Source organism: Nylanderia fulva, unplaced genomic scaffold (assembly GCF_048542155.1).
Source record: "Nylanderia fulva isolate GAGA-0341 unplaced genomic scaffold, ASM4854215v1 Scaffold40, whole genome shotgun sequence".
In the NCBI taxonomy this organism is placed as follows: Eukaryota; Metazoa; Arthropoda; class Insecta; order Hymenoptera; family Formicidae; genus Nylanderia; species Nylanderia fulva.
In genome coordinates, this window is record NW_028190477.1 from 945529 (window position 1) to 972825 (window position 27297).

Genomic DNA, 27297 nt, shown 5'->3' on the forward strand with positions numbered 1-27297 from the left:
TCTAAGAGAAAATTCTTTCTGTGCATATATAATATTATTTAAATTTGTTTATTTAATGTGTGAAATATCACATCAATATATTAAGTCACATTATAGTATAATGCTGTAAGTAAAAATCCAATCGTCGAGGCATAAAAAATTTAACGTATTTTTCGAAATGAGAAAATCACTTGTACAGATTTCTATATTAGTTTGAAGATATTTTATGGATTGATTTATAAAATGCGAAATTTTATTTTTTTACTTCTCGTTATTCGGTCAAACTACAGAATTGTTTAATGGTATGATCCAATTATTTGCAGCATCTTTTATTATTGGAGAAACTGAAGAAATAAGAACACGATATTCGACAATTAATAATTATATCATTAGAATGGATATTGCAAGTTCAATTAACGAAATGAGAACGAGTCACTATTTATTCACGATTTATTTTGTAAAATTTTGAAAGATACCGAATGTATTTCTGGAATTAAATATTATTTATTTGTGAAGTATCGAACATCAAGCTGCGGCCCTGGCTAAGAGAAAGGTGTTGCGGCAGAGAGAAGTCCTTCGAGAAGAAGCTCGGTCCAGAACTAATCGTCAAAATATAAGGGAGCCTGTCGAGCCACCTGCTTGATTCGATAGGATACCAGTTACAATACATCAGGGAGAGAGGATATGGCACTATATATTGCAGAAAATTACGGTGCAGCGTTGCGGATAATTCCGGCGAGATACATTGGCGAGATGTGCTGCTGCGTTTCTCCCATAACACTTAAAGAAAATTTGAAGTATTAATACCCTTTAAATTTCACACACACACACACACATCCAGATAGATATACGCAAGTGTGAGAAACCATCGCATACATTATATAATACAATGCGTTTATTTTGCAAGCGAATAAGAGATATATTTGTAAGCATAATTCTATGAAAAGGGTGACACAGATCCAATTGTATGCATTGAGAAATTGTCGTATCTGGGAAATCTTTTGAAAGATCGAAGTATTGTGTACACGTACTTGAATTGATAGAACATCTCGAATCTTTGCACGGGTTTACGAGAACAAATTCGATCCAAGACGATCGCTTTTATGGGAAACGACTCGAATAAATTTCAAAGATTCGTGAAATTCTAATTGCCCTCTCTCTTCTCTCTCTCTCGCGCGCTGCAGGTATCCTGCTCATCATCCGGCATCTCGATCTCTATCCGGCATTTTTTTCTAGACCCATTACACATAATGGCGCAATTTGTGTAATGTTCGAACTCGGCTGCTTCCGCCGAGGCTCGGCCGCGTCCGGCCACGCGAACAACACGCGATCGCCGACTCGCGATCTGGTCTGGACCGGTTTCGGGAACCTGTATCTCGGAGTTCGCTAGGGGAGAACCGGTTGCCGCCGCGCGTATCTTTTGCCTACCTGCCGACCTGTGCGCGTACAACAAACCCCACCTTCTCCGGAGCTCCTCAATCTACCTCGCCCTCTTATTCCACTGGGGTCTCTCTTTGTGTGCACACACATGTACGCAGATTTTTTGCCAGCAGGTAGAAGAGAAGCGGAGGAGATCAGCCGGCAACAGAAGCGGAGAAGGGCCCCGGAACAGGGCGAGGTATAAGCGGCATCAGAAGATGGCCGGGAGGTTTGACCCTGCCAAGAATCCTGCATCTGCCTGCTCTCTCTCTTCTCAACCCCGCTTCGACCAGCGGCTAATTTGCCGTCTCCGACTGACCGTGGAACCTGTTAGCGCAGCGAAATCAGCGCGAAGGTATATACAGCACCGAGGCGGTTCGAAGATAAACACAATCCAACAGAACCCCTTCTTCGTCCTCCCTGCAACGGATAATAAAGATATGACTGATTAATATATCGAAATTATTCAGCGTCCGTTCACGACACGCTTTACTCCAGATTTATTGATCCCTTGATATTTACTCGACGTTCAACGTATTTTTACGGCTCATTAGTGAGTCCCTGTCGACATTTTGATCAATGTGACGAGAGATCAAGATGTATCAATCCGCGTGTATTGTGACAGAAGAATTAAATGGGGCGTTTTTATTGCGAACACGATTGCTTCAGCAGAAACATAAATAGGGAAAGAGAAGAATATAAGGGACACACTCTCTATTGTTACTACCATGAAGGATTCCTCTCGGAAGAGAGAGAAGTGCTGAATAAGCATTTTTAATGCATCACGTAAGCGTCCGGCGACGATGGATTAGCTTGTCTTCCTAATTCATTAAAAGTTTGCGCGCCTTAAGATATCTATCTCGGTAATTTTTTTCCTCTTTTTTTCGACAGGGTGCACGATTACGCTGCTTTTGTTTTCTACAGGGTAGATAGGCAGGTATATATATAGGTACATACATCTCTCTTCTTTTTCTACACGTCCTCCCTTCCCTGGTTCTTTCTCTTCGTGTCGCCCTTACACTCCCTCCCTCTTTCTCGTTCTTTCTTTCGTGGTAAAACTGCTGCATCGGTGTTTGCGGTTTCCCGCAGCGGAGAATGCACCTGGACCGACTTGCGCCAGCTTCTCCATGGTACAATCGACGATCGCCGTTTGTCGGTTGTGCTCAGATTCCTTCACGGCGATAAACAGAGGTAGAAATGTAAAGGGGAGCGAGGGAAAGAGGGAGAGAAAGGGATTCATTTCTCTTTGCGTATCGAGAAAAATTATTCGCATCGAAATTTATTATCATATCCGGTTCTTGTAACACGCGAACGTGTATAAAATATTGAAAATTTGTCACTTGAATTTTAGTTTATTGCTGGCATTTTTTTCGAGCTGAAAGTGAAGAGAAATATATCGGAACTCGCGAAATATATCGGAGACAAATATATAAAATAATAAATAAAAAAGAAAATTTATAAATCGAATAAAAAATCGTATTTAATTGTTCTGATTTCAGATATGAAATGCGGTTGCGTCTCCCATCGGGGTTCGCAAGGAATGCTATAGTCTACGTTAGCCAGTATTGTCGCCAATTTATCCACGATACGAACTCACATTTTGTGGAAAAGATCGTGATCATATTACCATTGAAACCTTTCGACGAGCGAGTTTCTCGACAACGAGCCATCATTACGCTCCTGCTAAGCCGTCTTAGCCGGTTTTACAGGTTTCGAATGACCACAGTAAGTTCACACATTACGTTGTTTCATTTATGTGAATGCCTCTACAAAGCTATTGAAATTTCAGCTAAAATGCATATATAATAATATTCGCGTAAAGTAGCACTTTCAAAGGTTCTATATATCCCTCGCAATCCATGTTTCGCCTCTTACAATCTTTATACCGCATATTAGATCACTGGAAAGGCATTTCCGGTTATAATAGTATTGATATCGTATTCTCCAAATGTTCGCAATAAAAGAGTGCCTTACTTGGTATATTTTTTAATACATTTTACAGAAAAACATGTTTAAAAAAATATCTGCAAAGTATATAGTCTTTAAATGTATTCATCACTGAATAACAATATGAAAAAAAAAAAAAAAAAAAAAAAAAAAATGAAAAACCATTACATCGATTAATTCGATACATTTTCATCGCGTAAACAATAATAATTTCATCTTTTATTAAAGCTGCTAAAAGGCGAAAATATTTACTATATAAATAAGTTAAAACATTTAATTGCACGTAAATGCGAAAAAACAGAGAGATTACTTTGCGATGATTAATATGATTTGATATTTCGTGCGATTCGATTTCCCTAAACTTAAGTGTCTCTTCTCATAAAAGCCCGTCCTATAATATGATCTCGGTTGTGGTCAAGCATCTTCTTACGGAGACGGCATGCATACACGAAGCGGACAGATTCGCTAGTTGAGCAAGCGTCGTCGCTGAAGAGAAGCGATAGGATGCTGCGCACCTGCTTGCCTTCGGGCAACATAGCGCTCGCTTCTTGTCTATAGCCACCTCTTTCTGATCTATTCCTCTTGCTTTAGAGCAGCAGCGGTTTCCAACTTCTCTTAATGCGATATTTTTATTGGAATTTTTCGAAACCAGTTTTACATATATAGTTCAAGGAAGTGGAAAAAAAGAAATTGTATCGGAGAGATTGCTTTGAAATAGAGTGGGCTAGAATTTTATCGGAGTTTAGACGTTCGTTTTTCACCGAAGTATTTTATATTAAGCGTCGAAAAATTAGGAATAAAGATTATTTCACAGAAAGAATTTTCTCTTACAATTTACCCTGAAATAAAAAATCATGTTAATCATGGGACAATAGTATTGGGGTAATTTTATAAGAGTTTCTCTCTTAATATCTACCACAATAAAATATAAAATATGTTCGATTAATTTTATTATGTACATATTAATATATTCTTTTTATGCACTAAAAAAAATTAATTAAATTCGCGAATAAGTATTTATTTCAATACTGCCAAAGAAATTATTTATTTGAAACTAATAATATTAATTTGATGTGAAAAATATTTATTTGATATAAGAAAATCCTTTTCAAAACAAATAAATACTTGTTAATTCAATAACGTTTTTCAGTGTGATAAATATATAATATATTAATCAGAAACTCTTTTATTTAAATTCTTCCAATACCATTATTGTTCCTCATATATACTATGATTTTACAGGGCAAATTCTAAGAGAAAATTTTCTCCGCGTTGCAATTTGTTGATCAATTTTTTGCTTAAAAAGTAATTTGTCAAATATCATTTACAATTTAGTATAAAAGAATCAAAGAAGAATTTAAACAAGCTAAAAAGTAAAGTTCAAGTACTTAATCACTGTCGATATTTTTGTACGTATATTATAAATTTTTATTTTCATCTTCTATCAATTTAAAGAAATATTTACCTTTAGATTTTTCTCTACATTTTAATTCATATATATATTTATCACGATCGATTTAATTTATCTAAAATTACGACCAATTAAAAAGTAGAAGTTAGGAGCACTTTCGCGTGTCAAAATTATCTCAAATGATGTAAGTGTTAATTTCTTGAATCGTTCGGAATATATTTACAAACTCGTTAAAGGTTCGCGAAACATCAGTTGGGAATCTCTGTTTCAAGCGAACACGAACACAAGCAGAAGAACATTCTCCTCCTTCGTGATCCGGTTACGCTGGACATTATGTAGCCCAGTAGCAAGAGCGATACCTTACCAAGCTTGTCGCGGTATAAAGTCTCTATTAAATTTAATTACGGCGAGTAATTAATATTAGCTTGAACTTTTTAAAAAAGCGAGTGCATTATAGGTATTTATATACAATAAAGGTTTTTTCCCTCCGTATTCCACATTCATTTGCTTTGAATTTTTGTCCGCAAAATTTACCGAGAAAAAGAAGAGATCGCGTTACAAATAAATTAACTTATAATAAGTCCAGAAAGAAATATTTTTATCGGCTCTTAATATTAAGAATATAAATATGATGTTTTTTTAAATCGGCCAACAGAGCCAAAGCACGAAAAATTAATTATTCGGAACTGTATCTCTTGGTTTGAAATCACTAAGTTCCATATATAAATTAATCTCAAAAGTTCCACAAAATATTTTTCGCGCCTATTTCTCCATATGTAAGTTTTGAGATTAATTTATATATGGAACTTAGTGATCTCAAACCAAGAGATACAATTCCGAATAATTAATTTTTCGTGCTTTGGCTCTGTTGGGGCCGATTTAAAAAACATCATATTTATATTCTTATAATAAGTCCCTTTAAGATTTTTATCCTTATGCAAAAATAATTGCAATTAATTAGCACGACTTTGTTGTCGCGTTAATCTCGATCAAAGCTATTAATTTTCTCTGAATATACGTATTATTACTAATAATTAATATGTGTATATAGCTGAAATGCAAATTGAAGATATGTAACATATATGTATGTATACGTATGTCATATAGTAGAGGGTATATGAATTATGCTCCGCGCGCTTATTTACGTTGAAACAGCATCTACTCTCGGATTACATTCATGTATTGTGCATATCCAGATATATCCGGACGAAGAGCGAGAGAGAGAGAGACAGATTCCCTCGCTATTACCATCTCCTCTGACATTATCCTTCCCACACACGTCTGTCACCTTGTACGTGGCCTAAAGTTCCGCCAGGGAAATTAGCGCGAAAATTAACGTGTCCTCGGCTTCGCAAAACGGGCCGGCGAAATCCGCCTGCTTAGAATTCTCGCTATCGCGAGATCACGACACAAAGAAGCTCATAACGTGTATCGCGACATTTAATGAACTTGCCCCGAAGGAGGAAGGCGGGTATAGGAGTAGTTTGGCGATCCACACTCGATAGTTAAGACCTACGAGGGAAACAACTATTACCGTTGAAGTTTGCACATTAATTTGACCGTTGGCCCGGGCCAACGGTTTCGGGGCCAGGCCCCGAAAACTTTGTCCGACTTGAGATATTCTTCAAAGTAACCGTACGAATTGCGCGTCGTACAAACTTGCTGCTGGCGTCGCACTATTGTGGGCAAAGGGCTTTCATTAGGAGCGCGCTAACTCATAGCTGTCGGTGAATTCGACGTCACGTGCACGCTTATGTGTACAGGGTGTTCCACAAATTAGCGGATCGCCTGTTAATGGCAGATTCCTGGGATCATTTGAAAACGATCTCTCCTCGCCGAAAACGTCGAGGAAAGCCGTCGTTTCTCGCATGTTTTCAATTTTTCTCATCATGTATCTTTTTTTGTAACTAAGCCTTTAAATTTAAATTCTATTAAAGTAAACTCTATTTGAACACAGAGCATTTTCTTTCAGTTTATCCTAAAAGTCATGGTAATCGTGGGACAATATGGTATTGGAAGAACTTTGTAAGAGTTAATAAGTAGCATTAACCGGAAACATTTCTCTTGATTTTATTTTATTTTATCATATTTTTAATTAGCTTGTATTATAATGTAAATTAATTACAAAAATGTGACTACATAAGGAGAATTTTCTTTTGGAATTTACCCTGATAGTTATGATAATCGTGGGACAATATGGTATTGGAAGAATTTTATAAGAGTTTCTCTGATTAATATTTATCACATATAAAAATATTAATATGCACATAGTAAAATTAATCGAACCTATTTTATATCTCATTGTAGTAGATATTAATATTTTTTATTCTCACGATTATCATAATTTTCAGGATAAATTCTAAGAGAAAATTCCCTCGGTGAAATTCATTAAAGAATGTAGTTCTGTTAATGTTTTATTTCCACAAGACTTGGAGTTTGCAAAAAACCTTTAATTTTAACTGAAAAAACATTGGTGCCTCGACATTTTTCCTGAAGAAAAATCCACTATTTTTGAGATATTTTTGGGACATTCTGTTTCTAACAAAATCACTTGAGTGCGCGACTGGGTGATTTCGCAAAACACCATCCCTAAATATTATAATAAAGCGCTTCGTGTATCGCCAAATTTATTAAAGAACGTGGTTTTGTTAATGTTTTATTTCCACAAGACTTAAAGTTTACGAAAAACCTTTTATTTTAATCGATTTTAACTGAAAAATCATTGGTGCCTCGACATTTTTCCTGAAGAAAAATCGTCTTCAAATGATCCCAGGGAATCTGCCAGGTGATCCACTACTTTTGGGACATTCTGTTTCTAACAAAATCACTTGAGTGCGCGACTGGGCGATTTCGCAAAATACCATCCCTAAATATTATAATAAAGTGCTTCGTGTATCGCTAAATTTATTAAAGAACGTGGTTTTGTTAATGTTTTATTTCCACAAGACTTAAAGTTTGCGAAAAACCTTTTATTTTAATAGATTTTAACTGAAAAATCATTGGTGCCTCGACATTGTTCCTGAAGAAAAATCGTTTCCAAATGGATCCCAGAGAATCTGCCAGGTGATCCACTATTTTTGGGCCATTCTGTTTCTAACAAAATCACTTGAGTGCCCGACTGGGCGATTTCGCAAAATACCATCCCTAAATATTATAATAAAGCGCTTCGCCAAATTTATTAAAGAACGTGGTTTTATTTCCACAAGACTTAAAGTTTGCGAAAAACCTTTTATTTTAATCGATTTTAACTGAAAAATCATTGGTGCCTGCACATTTTTCCTGAAGAAAAATCGTCTCCAAATGGATCCCAGAGAATCTGCCAGGTGATCCACTATTTTTGAGCCATTCTGTTTCTAACAAAATCACTTGAGTGCGCGACTGGGCGATTTCGCAAAATACCATCCCTGAATATTATAATAAAGCGCTTCGTGTATCGCCAAGTATCTGCGTTTACATTCGCGATTCGCTCGAATAGACAAGTCGATCGGGCTTGCCGAAGCTGAACCCGACGTAACGGTAATCGGAGAGTACATCTAAGATAGCGCAATATATGTCAGGATGTACTCCGCCTCTCGTGTTATACCGTTTCCTCTCTCGCGCGCGAAAAAGAAAAGTAATTTGCGGGAGAACGGACGGAATAACATTTTCGCCTATCGTCGGGAGCGGCAAACGCTACCGCTTTATGACATTCTGACGTCGACGGCATCATTGAATCCGTCTCGAGTATCGCCAACGACCGGGCCTCGAGTCGCGCGCGCGTGTTTTCACGGTCGCAAATGGAATATTTGCGCGTGGTGTAACGGCGAGAGGCAGGTAAATATTTAGGATGCACGACTATGCGCCGCAATTTCCTCGTTCACGGAAACTGCCCCGATGCGAGGATACAACGCAATTTCTACCGTTGAACTTTCCTCTCTCTCTCTTTCATTTTCTCTCTTTGCCTCTGTCCAGGAGTATTTCTACGGGAAGTAGTTTTAACGGAAAAGGTGACGATACGCGCCTGTCGATATATAAACAAAAGAAATTTTTGATAGCTCCAAACAACGCGCGAATAACAAGAAGGTGGTGGATATTATTTTATAAATTTATGCAACGCGTTTTCACGTACGGAGAATAAAATCCAATATTTTTGAATAAACGCTCGCGTTTATCTCCCACCCGGTATTAGAATTAATCTTTCGGTATTACGTGATAAGCTGTGCATATATCTTCAAATATAAACTGATGTTTAACGTAAATTTCTCTCTCTTCGCTGACACGTTGACGTGTCGTAAACGGCTGCTTTGTCGTCTGTAGCGCGAAGAAAAATGATGGACGCGAGGCAACACAAGCGAGTATTAACGTCGTATTAATTAATGGAAAATGCGTGCGTGAAAACAGAAAAGAAAGAAAGAAAGAGAACAAAAAAACACAAATAGACCGAAGCGTTTATCGACACGAGACAGACGGATAATTGAAAGGGGGTGGAAGAGGGCGAGAGGGTGACGACTGACTACTCCGTTCTCGCGATGCACTCGAGTGCAACAGACACCGGGAAGGGGTGGGAGTGACACAACCGACCCGCTGACACGTTTTGTTTTCGGTTCTCGTGTCAGGCAGACTCAATTAATCGGCGGCGGCGGCGTTCTTGCTCTTCTCCATTTCTTTCTTTTTCTTCCCCACTTGCACGCATCAACCACCGATTCCTCTTTCTCTCCCTCTCACACTGGCCTCTCTTCTTCCTTTCTTTATTGCACGTGCGAGCCTGCGTTTCATTTTGATGGGCGAGAGCGCGTCGTATTTCGCTTTCGCGACGACACGTACGTATACCGACGCTTTTAATTGCGCTCCCAATTAGCACACGCGCTCGATCAAGGACCACTTCACCTACGATTGGATTCCGCGAAACACGTGACCAATTACGTGTCCACTCTTCGACGTTTCTGAGGGATAATTCTCCCGGCCGGTGTTTAACGATGTCGTTAGATATATTTAAGACTGTTTTCCTATACCGATAATTCAACGTCCGTTTGCACGTCGTAAATTAACATGCGTGCTTGCACAGGTGTAAAAAAAAATACTCCGTGAAGAAAAATGGTAGAAGAAATCACGTCGACGTAATCCTAATTTCGCCCGTTCTTTGATTTTAATTTCAAATTAGCTGTTTCATTTAAAATCAGTAAAGTGTCCGACCAAATAATTTTTTTACTCGTTTGAGCATTCTCATTTTCTGCGTCGTACCAGGTGCACGTGAAAGTGAACGTGAAAGAGGAGTCTGCGAAACGCACCTGCAAAGGAAAGTCGATGTTCTGAATAAGGCATCGCCAAAAAGTTGTTGGCCCTGATTTCGCTTTGACGGGAGAGAATTTCAACGTCAACATGTATATGCATATTTATAATATATTACCTTAATCTCGAATAAAAAAAAAGTAAACTATCCAGGTATCTGAATAATACCAAAAATTTTAGATTCTTTATCGAAAATTAAGGGAGGTTTCTTATATAAACATTGGAGTTGAATTAGGTTTTTATTTATTTTCTCAAAGTTCAGACAAATGAAAAAAAAAAGTGAAATTTGGTGGATATTTTCCGTTTCAAATTTAAGATAAAAAAAAAATAAAAACTCAACTTTTACCCTCTTTAGAAAAGTGCAACGTCTCAGAGAGAGAAATATAAGAATAAGAGTATATATTTTTCTAAGAAACCCTCCTTAATTTTTGGCATCAGGGTATATCATCTCGAAAAATGGTTCGCACTTGTTTAGATATATATGAGAGACCCGGGGAAAGAGAATGTATAAATAAATAACGTTCCTAAATGCGAGAGATGATAAAGATGGCGGTCGCGCGTGAAAACTTTACACGTGTGAAAATTAGCGTCTTCGAATTAGACAGCTTGCTAGACACGAAGCGCGCGGAATGACATTAACGAATAACCGCACATGAGAGGCCTCGCCGCATACACCCCCGATTTCTCTCTCGTCTCTCTTCTCGCACCAGAGAGTCTCGTTCCGCTACCTCGACCCTACAATTTCTCCGTCGGTCTCTCCCCACGCGACCCCCCGTGACCGAGGCTGCACGCTTTAACCGACCTCGGGGTTGTGCTTTCGTGAAATCTGGCCAAACTTTCGTCATAAATAAAGGGTAAACAACGCCACCACGCCTCATCCCACCACTTTGCTCTTTCTCTTGCCGAGTCCTCGTAACTCATGGCTTGCTGCTCCTTATGCCAGCGACCACTATCCGATCGGTCCTTCTTTTCAGACCTTATTCTTCGCATTGTATTCTTCGTTTCGCGATTTTTCAACGAAAATCAGTCAATCTCGCGGAATTCTTCATTAAATAAATCATCTGAAGTTTTTATTACTATACGTCCATCGGACAAAATACAGACATGGGGATTAAAGTATGAATTATAATTGCGGAATATACACTAATATTATGAGAGACAGATAGATCAATAGTTTTAATTATTCAATAATATTATATCAATTCTATATTTGATAAAGGACTATTGTAATTATTCTCAAATATTGTGATGCACAACGCGAATGCATAATCATAATTAAATGTACAATTTTTATGGTAACAGATATTCTAATGGTGTTATATTTTAGTTTTTCAATAATTGTAAAAGAAAATGTTTTTATGTACTTTGTAATTACGTAATTTATTCTGCAACATTTTCTCTGTAAATATCATAGAATATTATTTATACATAGAAATAATTTTCTTTTACAATTTACCCTGACAATCATGATAATCGGGATAATATGGTATTGGAAGAATTTTATAAGAGTGATTCTTTAATATTTTTACCACAATAAAAAATATTAATCAATACATATTAATATTTTTATTGTGATAAATATCAATACCGCATATTGCCCCACGATTACATGATTTTTAGGGTATAAATGTTAAAAAAAAAAATTCTCCCCGTGTATATTTCTGATATTATTTCAGAATGCATAACTGCTGCATTATATTGATTCGAGATTAACATATTTCTCAGATTAAATTTTCGCCCCTAACCGAACACGCTCTATTGATGTAGTACATCACGGAAACTTTTAGCTCGCTTCCTTTTTCTCCTTCTTCTACTTGGCGGTATCGGCCATCATGAAATGTTGTGTAAACTAAAAAGTCTGAGTGCCACAGAAAAAGAGGGAGAGAGAAAGAGAGAGCGAAGAAACATGTGGGGTAACGATCGCGTGGGTTACCAGCAATCGAGGTTAAAGACGCGAACGATTAGGGCGAAAGCGATCCCCGAGGGACGGTATCTCAACCCTCTTTCGCCCTTCCGTCTCTCCTTTCTCTCACCGTGTTTCCCTGCAATCCTTGCTCGCGATCTCGCATTATAACTTTCTCAAAGCCCGTCCCTGAGACATTCTCATCCCCTAATCGTAACCAGCGGGGGATCGTGCGCGATTTTTATCCCTCTTACAAGAATGGTTTACGTACTTTCGCGGATTAGTAGTCGATTTAAGACGGTGACGTCGTTATAACGACGGAATTTCCTTCTCCCATCTGCCTCTATCGCGCGCGTTTTCCTCTATACCCTTTCGAAAAGTTTCGCACACGGCACTTTCGGGGTTGGAGGATTTATCGCTCGTTCCTGCCTCCGGCCTCGGCGATTTAACTTTAGCGCGTTTCGATCCGCCGAGTTTTGTCCTTTGTATCTCTACGTAGAAGAGGCCGGATCTGCCAGCGACAAAATATACGGCACGTCGACTGGCTGGTGGGGGATGAAAAGGGGAAGGGAGCAACTCTTTGAAGCTACGGAAATTGTTCTCGAAGAATTAGGTACAGCGACGAATATATAGTTTCGTGACCTAACGCAATATCGCGATATTGTATAAATACGATACGAAGTTATTATTCCGAATTCATTATACATTTTCGTGTGCGTTTGATTTTTGCGATGCTTTTATTGCCTCGAAATTAAATTAATAATTCTTCGTTTACATTTATGTACTTGCTAAGTCAATTTTGTGAGGATAAAAATGTGATTGCGCGCGAAAGAAAAATATACTGCAATATAAGACGAGCTGTTTGAAGTCACAGATGTATTTGCACATCAAAAATTAGTTTATCGATTATGAAACTATTAATGGAATACAGCACATTAAAGTTGTCATTTTATAATCATTTAATAAAATACTGATATGCGTATATTTAGAGTCTTGTGTGCACTGAAGAATTTTTTTTTTAATTGATGTTGAAGTTACAAAAGATGGAAAATTTTGAAAAAAATACTAAGGTTGAAAGAAGATCACTTAAGAGATTTAAAATATCGACAGTGACATTTAATCAAATTGCGATACATTTATAAAAATCCATGCTTCGAATATAAAGTGTATCGTAAATCGTGGTATAAATAAAATGGAGATGATGCTTTAAATACAAATTCAAAATGTGGAACAAAATTTTTCATACAAGACTTCATTTTCAAAAAACTTTGAAAATCCATCGAATATATTTGACGAATAATAACAAAACTGTATTACAGATCTTGTTACGCATAATTTATTATTTTTATTTGTATTTGTGAACAAATAATAGTAACAGTTTACACTTTTTTAATTCTTCAAGCAATATTGTTCTATATGACAAGAAAAGAAGAACGACATTTCATATTACTTTGACTCGTATTGAATCACGCTATTGTTTGTAAATACGAACCGAAATAATTGTGTGTAAAGTAAGATCCGATTCTTTGTTTGCCAAATATTGTACATGCATATGGATGAATCTTCAAAAACGATTTTCTCGAAAACGAAATTTTGTTTGAAAACATTTCATTCTATATTTTCGATTTGTATTTGCACAAAGAATCATCTCTCTATTTCGCTGTATCACGATTTACGATACACCCCGTATATAACTATTATTTCAAATGCTTTTCGGTAAATATTCGAAGCGGCCAATATTATATGACGTGCAACCTTTCGTTATTTGGAATATTTAAACGTCAAAACGTAATACGAGCATAATTATTATAGTTATTGTAAATGATTAAATCCATTTAGCTGGTACCCAGTCACATATTGTAATTTTAGTCGTAATATCGGATAATTATTATTAAGCTCGCATAAATACTGATATCATCGTGGAGCTCCAACATCGTTGACATATTTTTTAACGTGAGAGTTGACAAAATTATGAGAGAGAAAAAGAGATGCAGAGATGATGTTATAATATCTATAAATAAAATAACTCATCAGTTTTTCATGCTGTTACCTGATATGTTACTAATCATCAAGTAATTTGTATGGCTAGCTATATTCGTTAATAAAGATTCTTCGTTTCTCTTAGCAGGATGAGCAAATATTGCTCGTTACTTGGCATTTATAAAGTTTAAATTAATAAATAATTGTATTGTAATAAAAGAAAAATATTTATTATACAAATAATTATTTATTATAAATCTAGAGACAAAAAGAGAGAAATCTATAGTAATAATGATATTCTTGAGAAACGTTATACGATAACGATGACAACCGAATGATATATTACAAGAGATGGAAATCACATTTTAGGAATAATTTGATACAAAGCTCATGTGAACACATACGTATTACATCCGCCCCACAGCCATATTGTAATTAGCTACTTACTTTGATACTGGCGTTATGACTTTCTCATGTCGCGCTGATTTCCTTCCGGTATAGCCGGTTTCCGGACGCGTTCAAAGCGCGCTTTGCTTAAAGAGCACGCAGCCAAAGCTAGGGAACTCCTCCCCAGCTAGTGGCTGGGATGCGGTTATCCGAAACAGGCTTTATAATTAATTCCATTGTTTGAGTCGGCTACATGATGAATATATATAAGCGCAATACCAACAATTACGGAACCGGGAAGGAGGGGAAACGATAATCGCGGGCGTCTTGACACTTTCCTTTATGCGGTACGCTACGCCATTAATCGCGTCGTCATAACCGTCCCTTGTTGTGTAGCGAGATCAAACGATTACGCGTGGTCGCGTTTGCGATGTGTCACGGAAGGTGTCGCGCGTGCATATATGTGGAGAAGAAATTTTCGCATGCATATACTCGGAAAGATGAGATGAGACGAGAACGCGCGTTTAAGAACTTTATCCTGCGTTTTCTACAGGACTATTAATAATGGACTCATTTTTTTCCTTTGCATAGTTCCTTAATAGCACATAACGCGTGCAAAAAATATTCAGAGGAAATCCAGAGGACACTCGAACATCCTCTGAATGTTCCGTGAACGTCTTTGGGATGCGTGTGCTGTTAGGGTCTCACTCGAACCGTTTCTGTAGGTGATGGAGCAAGATTGTCGTATGGGGTGCAACAATTCCTTTCTCCCCATGTGTGTGTGTGTTTGTATGTGGTGTGATCCGATGAGCGACTATTAATAATGGGCTCATTTTTTTCCTTTGCATAGTTCCTTAATAGCACATAACGCGTGCAAAAAATATTCAGAGAAAATCCAGAAGACACTCGAACATCCTCTGAATGTTCCGTGAACGTCTTTGGGATGCGTGTGCTGTTAGGGTCTCACTCGAACCGTTTCTGTAGGTGATGGAGCAAGATTGTCGTATGGGGTGCAACAATTCCTTTCTCCCCATGTGTGTGTGTGTTTTGTATGTGGTGTGATCCGATGAGCGACTATTAATAATGGGCTTATTTTTTTCCTTTGCATAGTTCCTTAATAGCACATAACGCGTGCAAAAAATATTCAGAGGAAATCCAGAGGACACTCGAACATCCTCTGAATGTTTCGTGAACGTCTTTGGGATGCGTGTGCTGTTAGGGTCTCACTCGAACCGTTTCTATAGGTGATGGAGAAAGATTGTCGTATGGGGTGCAACAATTCCTTTCTTCCCCATGTGTGTGTGTGTTTGTATGTGATGTGATCCGATGAGCGACTATTAATAATGGGCTTATTTTTTTCCTTTGCATAGTTCCTTAATAGCACATAACGCGTGCAAAAAATATTCAGAGAAAATCCAGAGGACACTCGAACATCCTCTGAATGTTCCGTGAACGTCTTTGGGATGCGTGTGCTGTTAAGGTCTCACTCGAACCGTTTCTGTAGGTGATGGAGCAAGATTGTCGTATGGGGTGCAACAATTCCTTTCTCCCCATGTGTGTGTGTGTTTGTATGTGGTGTGATCCGATGAGCGACTATTAATAATGGGCTTATTTTTTTCCTTTGCATAGTTCCTTAATAGCACATAACGCGTGCAAAAAATATTCAGAGGAAATCCAGAGGACACTCGAACATCCTCTGAATGTTCCGTGAATGTCTTTGGGATGCGTGTGCTGTTAGGGTCTCACTCGAACCGTTTCTGTAGGTGATGGAGCAAGATTGTCGTATGGGGTGCAACAATTCCTTTCTCCCCATGTGTGTGTGTGTTTGTATGTGGTGTGATCCGATGAGCGATTTTTCAGTTTCCAAGCAAAGCCGCGGGTCTAGAAAGGCGTCATCCTTCCAACGGGGCGGAAACGTTTGCACGTACAAGCATGCCCGTGAAGACGCCGTAGTCTGCCGCTCAAGCCGCTTAACAGAGTTTTCACGAGAATCTCGTAAATGCCACGTTTCCAAGGCGGCCCCGCAAACCGACGAGAAAGCACGCACGTACACAGTGCGGGCGGCGGATGGGTTGCTTGAAGAATGGCATGTTGCGCGAACCGGCCTGAGACGCTTCTCTCCGGAAGGGTAAATGGACAACGGGGGAAGCGAGCGATGAGGAAAGGTGGAAGGGTAGGACAGAGAGCGGATGGTAGATAGGCGGGCCAGAAGGATACGCGGAAGAAGCTCTCCGTTCTCCTTCGCGCAAAGGAATGATGTATGATCTATCCGTGCCACGCTCTGCGGTGGCGAGATTTTCAACCCCTTCATCTTTCCGTACTTAAATCCTATCCCTCTCGTGCCCAGCCATGACCAGCTCCCACGCGAATTGATGGTGACCGTCTTCATAAAAATGACCGTAATGCATTCCCGTGGTAAACTTGATCCAGTGTGCGGCCGAGACTCATCATTTTTCTTTGCGCTCCTCTCCTTTTGACGTGTGATATAATACTTTGTTCGGTATGATTTTTGCTAAATATTGATTTTATATGGTACTGCTATATATACTTTTTTTCTTTTTCTTTTTGATTCGCATTGCTTGCCCTTGCGGGGAAAATAAATAACGCGAGAAATTGAAGACAATAAATTCTAAAACTAAATTATATATATATTTTTCCCCCTTTCACGTAACTTTATATAAAAACAGATTTAATGTTTACAAAATTATATGTAACCGTGTGTGCAGATAAAAAAATACCTAGAATATTTCGGACGTTTGCGTGCTTTCTGCGAGAAGCTACTCATATATACGTATATAGGATTTACTTCGGGTGATGCTTTTACATGAGTTTTGTTCCCTGTATTTTTAGCTCAAAATTACTGCATCCTCTAAAGGGATTTTCAACCCTCTGCAACCCTTTTATGCACGAGCGTAAAAGCCATTTTATCCAAACAGTACGCAAAAGCCTCGCTAGATGACATCGCATGTAATATCGTAGTAGATTATGAATATCTACTGCAGAAAAAAAAAGAGATCTTTTTAGGTATCTGATATACAGTTTCAGATATTTTCGCTTCTTACAATTTTTTTCTTCGTGACACAGAGAGAAGATCTCATTTTTTCCGCGCGAGAGGAGAGTAGAAATAAGCTCGTTTTGAATTACATGATATATATGCGGAAAGAGTAAAAGCGGAGATTAAAAAAAAACCAAAAAAAAGGGACGTTAAATGGGAGGGAAAGTGCGAGTTAGAATTATCTGAGATTTTTGAAAAATAACGTTCGACGAAACAATTTGAAGCATTCTTCGTTATCTCTCGTCCGGTTTCGCGTTTTGTGCAAAGCTCTTCTACCCCGTTCATCCTCCTCGCTCGCACGCTATTCCGCACGGTCCACAAGACACGACAAACCCCGCGAAACAAACAATGCACTTTGCAGTAACGCGTTTTACGTACCCCTCTGGTCCCGTGGTCCATGGTGTGCGATACGCTTCGTTACAAAGTACACCGTGTTTGTTTCTCAAAGCTCCGTGTCGCTCTGTTGCGTAGCGGAGCGCAGATTATTTCTTGCAAAATTCCTTTTCACGTCAGCAAGAAAAACGTAATAACCGTGTCTTTTGAGTCTAATTCTCGCGCAGCTCGTTGTGGAATATTCGTTATTTCTCACCTATATTATTCCGCCGCGGTATATTATCGTTTTATCTTCCGCACCCTCTTCTTCTACAACCTCTCTCTTTTTCTATGTTCGAAAGAAACGAATATTATATTAAAATAAATTAATTTACGTGAATTAAATCAAGGCAGAAAATAGCAGGGAAACATTTATAAAGTTTTTGCTAAATTATGTATTAAGAGAAAATCTTGTACACCGTTGGACGCGCTTCTGATTTTACTCATTACATGCATTTATTCTCGCGGCTGGATACACTTCTTTCGACCAAGAAAACAGTGAGTTGACGTAACGGTTTAATTAAAGAATCTTACTTTGTAATTAAGTTACTTTTATTTAAAGCTGAGAACAAAATGTTCCTGCAGTAACAAATGACACAAATAGTTTGTCATCTGCTCAAAAATAATTCAGCAAAATGTTTAATGATTTAATGCACTTGCAATTGAAGTACCCTATATAGCACGTAAAGGAAAACAAATTTATCATAAACAATAATTAGCATTTTTAATATGATGATAACTTTGGAGAAATCTTCGGTAGTTAACTTGAGAAACTGCATAAACGATATAAAAGGAAGATTTATAAAACTTTCTTCCGTATTATTTGTTAAACCCGCAAGTTTAATCGGCTTAGATAATAAGATTAAGAAAATGCAAGAAGATAAGTAGAAAGAAGATATCGACTCGAAAAATGATCATTAAAGACAAATTTTTATAGCTTTTCAATTTCTTATACAGATCTTTGCAAAGAAAAAAATATAGAAATTCTTAGAACAAATAACGTCGAGTTTATTTGTTTTCCTTTAGCTAGACAAAAATAAATCAATATTTAATCTAAAATATACGACAAATATCTGATACACGTATAATTATGACTTTACACAATAACCGTGTTTTATACATATGTCAAACAGTTATCATTAAAATTTAAGCTGTTTATTTAAAAAGATCTGCAATTATTCGTTAAATGTTTTAAAATCCAGTGTCAATCTCTACAGCATTCGATATTATAAACAATTTAAACTCCATCGATACGCGACAAGAGATTTATGAAACTCACACGGATAGTCAATTCATGGAGTACATTCGACTGACAGATATTTCTGGACAAACGGCCTAATCAAGTGTGAATAACAGGCACGAGGCATTAATGGTCTCGCAGCAATCCGATGATGAAATGGCAATGATTTTAAAACTGCCAACCGATTTTCAAAACGGAACCATTTTCAGCTGAAATGCGTGATTTTATGTTTGAAATAATATTACGTAATATACAATATATATATATATATATATATATATATATATATAGACACACACACACACACACACACACACACACACACACACACACACACACACACACATATATATATATTTTTCGACAAAATGCTAGTCGCGAATCTACTATTTATTTAGAAACACGATGCTGTCGCGCAAAAAGTAAATACGATATTCGCGTATCGTACATATGTGACTTACACTGAAAAATGCACTAAAGCCAAAAAAATTTTATTTGGAAAAATAATTTATTTGAATATTTGCAGAAGAATTATTTTTTTTAATTAAACAGCGCATTTATATTCAAATTAAGAAAATACAATGTAAAAGCAAAAATTGTACTAAAATAAAAAACTTCAATTAATATTTATTGAAACAATTAAAAATTAACAACATTTTGACATTTTAAAAATTATAGATATTTTCTTTTTTCAAAATAACAAAAAAACATTACATTTACGTTTTTTCCATTTTCTTTCATTATACAAAATTATTTCACATTAAATATATTTTGACTACCTATTTTTTTTATTTTAAAATATAAATACTTTAAATTAAAATAATTTATTTTAAAAAAAAGTCTATTTCAATTCCAAAATAATGATTCATTTCGTGTAATAAAATTTTTTTGGCAAGATATGTGTATATATATATTTATATAGATAAATAATCGGACTTGAATATATTTATTTGATTTAAAAAAATTCTATGTACCTATATACTTTTTATTTTTATTTATTCGAGACATTTGTATATTAAACGCAAACGTTAAAGCTCACAAAGCTAAATACGATGTTAAAAATATTCCCGTTTTTATTTATACTTTTTTTATATTAATATTGATTTATATTACGATTTATTAAATTAAATTACGGTTTATAATGTAAATGTATATAATATATATCAGTAAATTTAAATCAGCTTTGCAGGCTATAAAGCAAAAATTAAAAAAGTTTTAATTAAATTATACATATTTACAGCTACACGTATATACACATATATATATATATATGTATTTAGTTTAAATTAAAAATTTAAAAGCTTCATATATTATTGTAAAATTAGTCTATCAATACGCTTATATTCTCCGTTTCTTTTTTCTCTTTAAAATTAAAAAAATGCTAAATATAATCTGCTTAAACAAAGTGACCGAATTTCATAAAAATTCAATTTGTCTCGAACAAAATGCCAGAGCGCTCTTCTTATTTTTAGTCTCCTTGGAGAAAATATGCAAGAGGCGGATTAATTTCTCTCCAAAATTTTGAGCTGTCTCTTATGCTCGCGCTCCAGTTTCTCTAGAATTCCATAATATTCCTACGCTCGCACAGATGGGGTACTCGCGTTCTCATAATTCATCTCATGGCTCCCTGGATATTCGGTGAAGATTTTACAATGTCTCGTACAAGCAAATTACGTGAGAGGCCCATCCAATCGACATTCGTGTCTTTTGATTAAGTAATACTTCGTCGTCGACTTTTCATCTCATTTTGAGACCATTTTACTCATTCCTCTTTTTATACGTATCTCGCTCCGACAATTTCCCACCCGTCTTATCTTTCTATCTATACTTTCGTCCCATTTCATATTTCATCACTTTTGTTCGATCTTTCACACAGATATTCGTCTAACACGTAAAGCAAAATTGATTATTATTTTTACTATATACTATACTTGAAATTATTTACTTCTACTTCTTTATAGCAAAATTCGAATTAAAATAATATCAATATGTTTTACGCTGCGAGAATAAATTTTAGAGATTATTATACAAATATATTATCAAGAATTAGTTTTGTGAAAAACTTTATGCATATAATGATAATTGATTTGAGAGATTTTTTTTATTAGCAGAGAGATAAATAGGAGCTATGAGCAAAGTTGAAAAGAGTAAAACCCATTTTTTGTAATGCTATTTTTATTCCAATTATTTTTTCCCGATAATTATAACAATAACGGCATTAATGTCTACATATATGTCTGTAATGAAAAAAAAAATAACTTTGATACATTTTTTCGATAACAAATAATGAATTCAACAATTACTCTTATCACTAGTTTCGTTGAACGAGCACGGCATGATTTCCATGCAAACGTATATAAAGAACATTAATTTTTTAAAATTAATAAACAATCTTGATAAAATTTAACGACTTTTTATTTTAAATAAGATCAAATAATTCTTATAAACTCTTGCATTTAAAAAATAAATTTAACTCGTAAATTGGAGTATTCCATCAATATTTTAAAGTTGCATAAAATTAAAGATACGAAAAAAGAATATTTTAGCCATATTCACGAATCTATTCATACTTATAAAAAATGTGTAGTCTTAAGAAGAAGGGTTTTTTTTACAATGAAATTATCTGAAAAAGGTTTCTTTCGATAAAAATATTGAGATAAAAAATTGTATTATTAAGATTCTTACACACTGTAGCCGAAATGATATATATTTATAACAGTTTAAGATGAAAAAAATGTGACCAATAATTTCAGGTGACAGCTGTAACGAGTATAAAGATGTTACTAAATGTCTCGTTAAATAACGAATCCTCATCGCATCTCGGTGGTTATCTTATTCCCTCTAGTCTCGAGGAAAACTCCACGAACTCTCAACGTTTCCCACTTTTCTTTCCTCATTGTTTCCATCTTAAGGCATGCCTTAGCGCTTTCTTTCTCTTGTAAAATGTACGTCGACTTAATTGGACGAAGCTGCCGCCCACTTGTGACTGTTCAGGCTACTTGTACAAGCCGTAAAGCACCGCGACTTGCGGAAGCAGCGATTCCGAAACACGTTAACATTTCTCCCCATTCCCAACCCACCACCTTTAGGATTCATGTTTTCAGGGAATGCTGCATTCACAAAGCGGCATCAAAGTAAATAGCAAAATCCCATCAAACGAGTACTCCTTTTAAGACACAAGTAAGATAATTAGGTGCACCTTCTTATTCGCGCTTCTAATTGCCAGATATAAATTATATCTCGCGATCAAACAAATTGCAAGAAGCGTAAACATCTCGATCTGCAACTGCGTTACTTTGATTTCTCAACGTCCGCCTCATTGTATATATAAGCAGCAAACGTATCACGAGATTGATCTTCCTTTACGATGCGCCGAACGACGATTGAACCCTTTTTCTTTTACGGTTCACCGTCAAACGCTACATGGCAACAGAGAGAACCAATCTTCCTGCATAGCGCCCGTATAACGCCCCACTTGGTTAGTTGAACAATGCATGGTTATATACCCGGTAAAGTATTCGGCGTACGTGTTTACATAGGTGGATTTCGTAAGCGCGCCGAGTAACAGCAGCCGTCAGGCGTCGACACGCAAAATTGGTTCGTGACGTGTTTGCCGTTTCGCGTTTACCAGTGTGCGTAACACAAGTAAATCACGCTGACGACAGTCGGCAGAAGAGAGAGAGAGAGAGAGAGACATGTAAATGTTGATCTGAAACGTACTACTCGAAATGTGTCGCGAGTACAGTTGCGCGAAGACAGTCCGCGATTAAAATATTACATTTTTCGCGTAGCTTTTGAATTATGAATGCTCGGAGATCTAGGGATTACATTAAGCTCGAAGGATGCAAGTATGCAGCAGATCCTTATTTCGCGTTCCCTTTGAAGTGACCCCCTACTTTAATAGAATTTTAATTCGAGATTCAGTTATAAAGGCGCTTGAAGAATAAAAAATACCATAAACGTAATCCTCTTGCAGATTCTCTCTTTTTAATTTTCATTATTTTCTTTTTTCAAGAAAACTCGCGCAGTCGGGAATTCATGCGGGCGATTTTGAATTACGACTGTACCAGTTTATTTTCGAAAACACATGTGCGTCTAACGGTTCCGGACGGCGGCGGGATAAACGGAGCTTTAAATGCCATAACAAATGAGATCCATCGTTTAAATCGAAAATCGGGTCGATCCGAATGCGGCTTTACATACGTCAAGGTCCAATGCATGCCGAGATCGACCGCAACTCGCGAAGTCACGGATGGCTTCCGGTTGTGACATGTGGTTTCGCGGTTGATAAGCCGTAACCGCAAAACCAATATTTTGGAGGCGAGCAACATGGAGATTTTGATTTAGTCTGGTGTCACCTTAAAAACGCATTCGCTTTGACAATCCGTTGGAAAATACATTGAGATTGTCGAGAATGTATTTCAGTTAATTTCGAAATATATGTCGTTTAAAAAAAAAATATATATATATATATATAACGAGTCGGAATAACATTGCCGGAGGAAAAGACTCATTAAGGAAAAACCAATTATACGCGAGTTTTAATATAACGCGCGAGAATGAAAAAAAAAGAATAAGAATTATCATGCATCAAGTAAAATTAAAGAAAAAAAATAGTCAAGCTTTTCTCAAAATGCGATGCATTACTTACTTTCTAAGCCTGTAAAGCTTTACATTATAAAGTACTGTAAATACGTATCTGGCGTGAGAAAGCATTATAGAATATTATTCTCAGATCTTTCACGGGGCGAGATGCCTGTTATTATCCGAAACCGAGCAGGGAAGCTCCGAGATTACTGTAGAGCAATATCGATCACGTTTGCCGGGAGATATAACGCCTCGAAAAACTCACGTGTGCAAGGTAGATTAAAAATCCGCAATTGACGCCATTAATAAAATCCGATATCTCAATCAATTCGCATCAATCGACGTACACATTTCGCGCGATTGTTGTCGATGGAACAATATCCGAAGTCGCAATTAAAAATGAGGCAATCAAATCGCGCGAGGAGGAAGAGAGAGATTTCTCTTATTACGTCAGCTCGCGATTCCATTACCGCGTAACGCGCGCCACGAAAAGTTATTGTTCTCTCTCTCTCTCCTTTTTTTTCATTAATCTTCTCGCGCTGCTTTCCGAAGAAATCGTCAGAAGTTCGCACTCCCTTTTTCTCTCCTGTACTTTCTCCCTTTTTTTTCCTCTCCTCCTTATCCTCCGGTCGCTCGATACTCGAGCAGAAACGCTGCCGCGGCACTCGACACCCTCGCGCCGCCACTCTTTGGAACCCTTCAGCACCCTCTGGCAGCCTTTGAGGCCCTTCACCTCCGACATTACCCGCATCCCAGTCACCACTAGTCATTTCAGGGGCGACCGCTCGCCGTCGAGCAAGATCGACGTGCGATCTGAAAACGTGGCGTCGCGTCATTTCTCATCATCGACGTTCGTCAGATTGCGAAGACACGGGGGAAAAGGAAGGGTTTTCAAGGAGAAAATGTGTGCACGCTAACAGGAATAAACGGGAAATTTGCTCCGGCGCAAAGTTTAATCGCTTAAAATATTAATTGGCTCCTTTCGAAATTTTCCTCATCCGATCCCGAGCGTTGAAGAAAATAGAAGAGCCGGTTGTTACAGAAAGGCATATTTAATGCGCAAAATAAATATGGAAATAAAACTGGTTTTTTTTTATCCCCTCTTACTTTTTTTTTTTTTTTTTGAATACTTTTCCCCTTTCCGTTTCATCTAACATATCGCAAGATTTGCGGTTAAATGGAAAACTGCTTTTCCATTTTTCCCCGTCGTGTAAGAAGATCTTCCCCGCTTAAGGCGACATATCCGTTTGTGAATGCTACGTACCATTCATGTAATATAAGGTGATCCGCGATTACCGTACGAAACCTGAGACGCGGATTATTTATATAAAATCCGCGAGATGAGAATCTAACATGTACTCAGTTCAACGGTCAGCCACGTGATATTAACGTCACGCAACTATATATAACGTATAAATTATTAACCAAATATGCAGGTATGTAGGTATATACTAATTTTGCACGATTATACTCCGTTTTGTTAGCAAATCATGCAGCAGAAAAACTTTAGCATTTTTTTTCTCTCTCTCTCTCTCCCGTCTGTTCTCTCTTTTTTTTCCTCTCTTTTTCAAACAGCATTTCGTTACATGGCGCAATTGGCTTAGCAATGTCGAAGAGGTATCGCGCGGTGGAAAAATTCTCGGATTAAGCCACACACCTGTGCCTGATATCCGAGTCTATGCAACGCGCGGCAAAATAGAACAATCAATAAAATCGTAATTTACATCTAAATTACAACTCTTTTACGTTATTTCTTCAACTGGACAACCGCATTTTCCAAAGTAACTAGTTACTTTGTTACGCGATAGCGACTACTGCGCGACTATATCGTAGGGAAACGCGAAACTATCAAGGATTTATGATGCACTTCCCTGCAACATGCTGTAAAATCAAAATGCCTGAATGTGAATCACGCATGGACTATGATAGCGTTTTCATTGCGCAGGTAATATCGCATCTTCCAAAGGGGATCTTTCCTTTCCTTTCGATTTGCATATAACGTGCAATCTTTAATTTTATTTTTAACGATATCACAAAAACGTTGCAAGTTGTAGTAGAAATTTTTTATTTAACGATGTATTTGTATGTCAATTTATTTTGTTATTTCACCGATATCGGAACATTTATAAATACAATTTTATATTTTCATTATTATAAAAAAACCGAGGACAAGACTTATCACTTTCCATTATTTTGACACTGAATTCCAGTTGTCAAATTGTTCAATTTACATGATAAATTTGAAAAAGTTGCAAATAAAATTATTATTTTGATGTATTTTCATAACTACGACGATGATGTATTGAAGAAATTTTATTGCAATTAAGTATATTGTACTAGAATTGTCAGTTCTTAAAACGAATTTGTGTCGACTATGATTAACAACATATTCATAGCTAAAAATAAAGGAATAAATTTATCGCGGAAAAGTTTTGAATTAAATCATTGAAAATTTATCAAATAGTTTTTAATTCTGTTTATTCAACAGTTTTTCATTATCGCTGCATACAAAACCGATGATCAAAATTAAAAATTAAAAATTAAAAATGACGGATTTAATGTAAATTAAAAAACTGATTTAGCCTTTTGCCAAAATATACGTGTAAAAATTGTTTGCAACTTGTCTGCAAATTTTTCACAATCGTAACATGATGGAGTAAATTTGGATTGTATTTAGCGTAAAAAATATACCAGAAAATGAATAATTTTGTGCGCTTCAAAAGGTTACTTTTTGTTTAACCGTTATTATTAATGTTCGAGATATAAAATATAAAATTATTACATCAGCATGTTAATTTACAATCACGTTTTCGAGACAAAAATGTGATGGTTACGATAAAAAAATTCGAGTAACGTGTGATGAAAATTCTTTCTTAACCGGTTTAGCGTAAATAGTTCACTTCGAAAAAAATGCGTAGATGTGCAACAACGTCTAGTTCAATATACAGTGCGATGAAATTGTTCGCGCGCCTCGATGTTGCACGTAATAACAACACGAGCAATGGCAGAACGGAAACATAACTGTGGCGTGTTAGCGCACGGTTTATCAATGCAGGAAAGGTAATCCTGACTTTGTTGATCGAATGAATATTGCAGAATGAGAGATATGTTCACACATTCTATATTCGGAAATATTTGCGGCCGTTATAAATAGGATAAAGTATCTAGTGAAGCATATCTGTATCTACATATGATCGCGTTATGGTAATTCTCGATTTTAAATCCCGCATTTAACATATATTTCTATTTAACGTATGTAACAAATTTAATCGTTCAAATTTATTACTTTTTAAAAATTTTGTAAAAAATAGTTGGAGATATCATAGCTATTCCCCGTTCATTTATAAAAGTGATAATGAATATGGCAGCTTGTCACGAAAGCTCGTATCAAGATACGACTGTCGTGATATCATTTGATCGAGTCGTACTTGTAAATATAACTGCAATACTCGAGCGAGAAGTTCGTATCTATTATTTTTTGCACTCTCCGTAACTATCTGTTGAATGCTTCAAGTTCAAAAGCATAAACGAATACTTTAACATGTTTATTCATACTGTTTCAAACATTTGGTTTGATGAAACAACAAAAGCGCTTCATTTGTTTCATTTTATTCATACGGTCCGAAGTATCCTTTTTTTTTCCCTCCCGTACGCTCTCGGCGATATATTCAGTCACAGGATCAAATATGTCGGGTTAGCTTCAAGGCACATAGCATCCCGGATGTCCAACAGAAGTCCAGTGGATTTCG

The 27297-nt window shown here is 36.7% G+C and overlaps 1 long non-coding RNA gene across 4 annotated transcripts in view; it reads right to left on the reverse strand.

Annotated features, from left to right (window-relative positions):
* The window catches only part of LOC114936433 (uncharacterized), a 198234-nt gene that overhangs the window by 5489 nt on the left and 165448 nt on the right, over positions 1 to 27297 (reverse strand). For 2 of the 4 annotated variants that reach the window (XR_014925479.1, XR_014925478.1), the window contains exon 8: positions 1408 to 1818. The exons of 1 other annotated variant lie outside the window; for it this stretch is intronic. This is a non-coding gene — a long non-coding RNA (uncharacterized LOC114936433). Of the gene's footprint in view, positions 1 to 1407; positions 1819 to 2355; positions 2570 to 27297 lie in introns of all 4 variants that reach the window. One more of the 4 variants, XR_003820707.2, reaches the window with a different exon arrangement.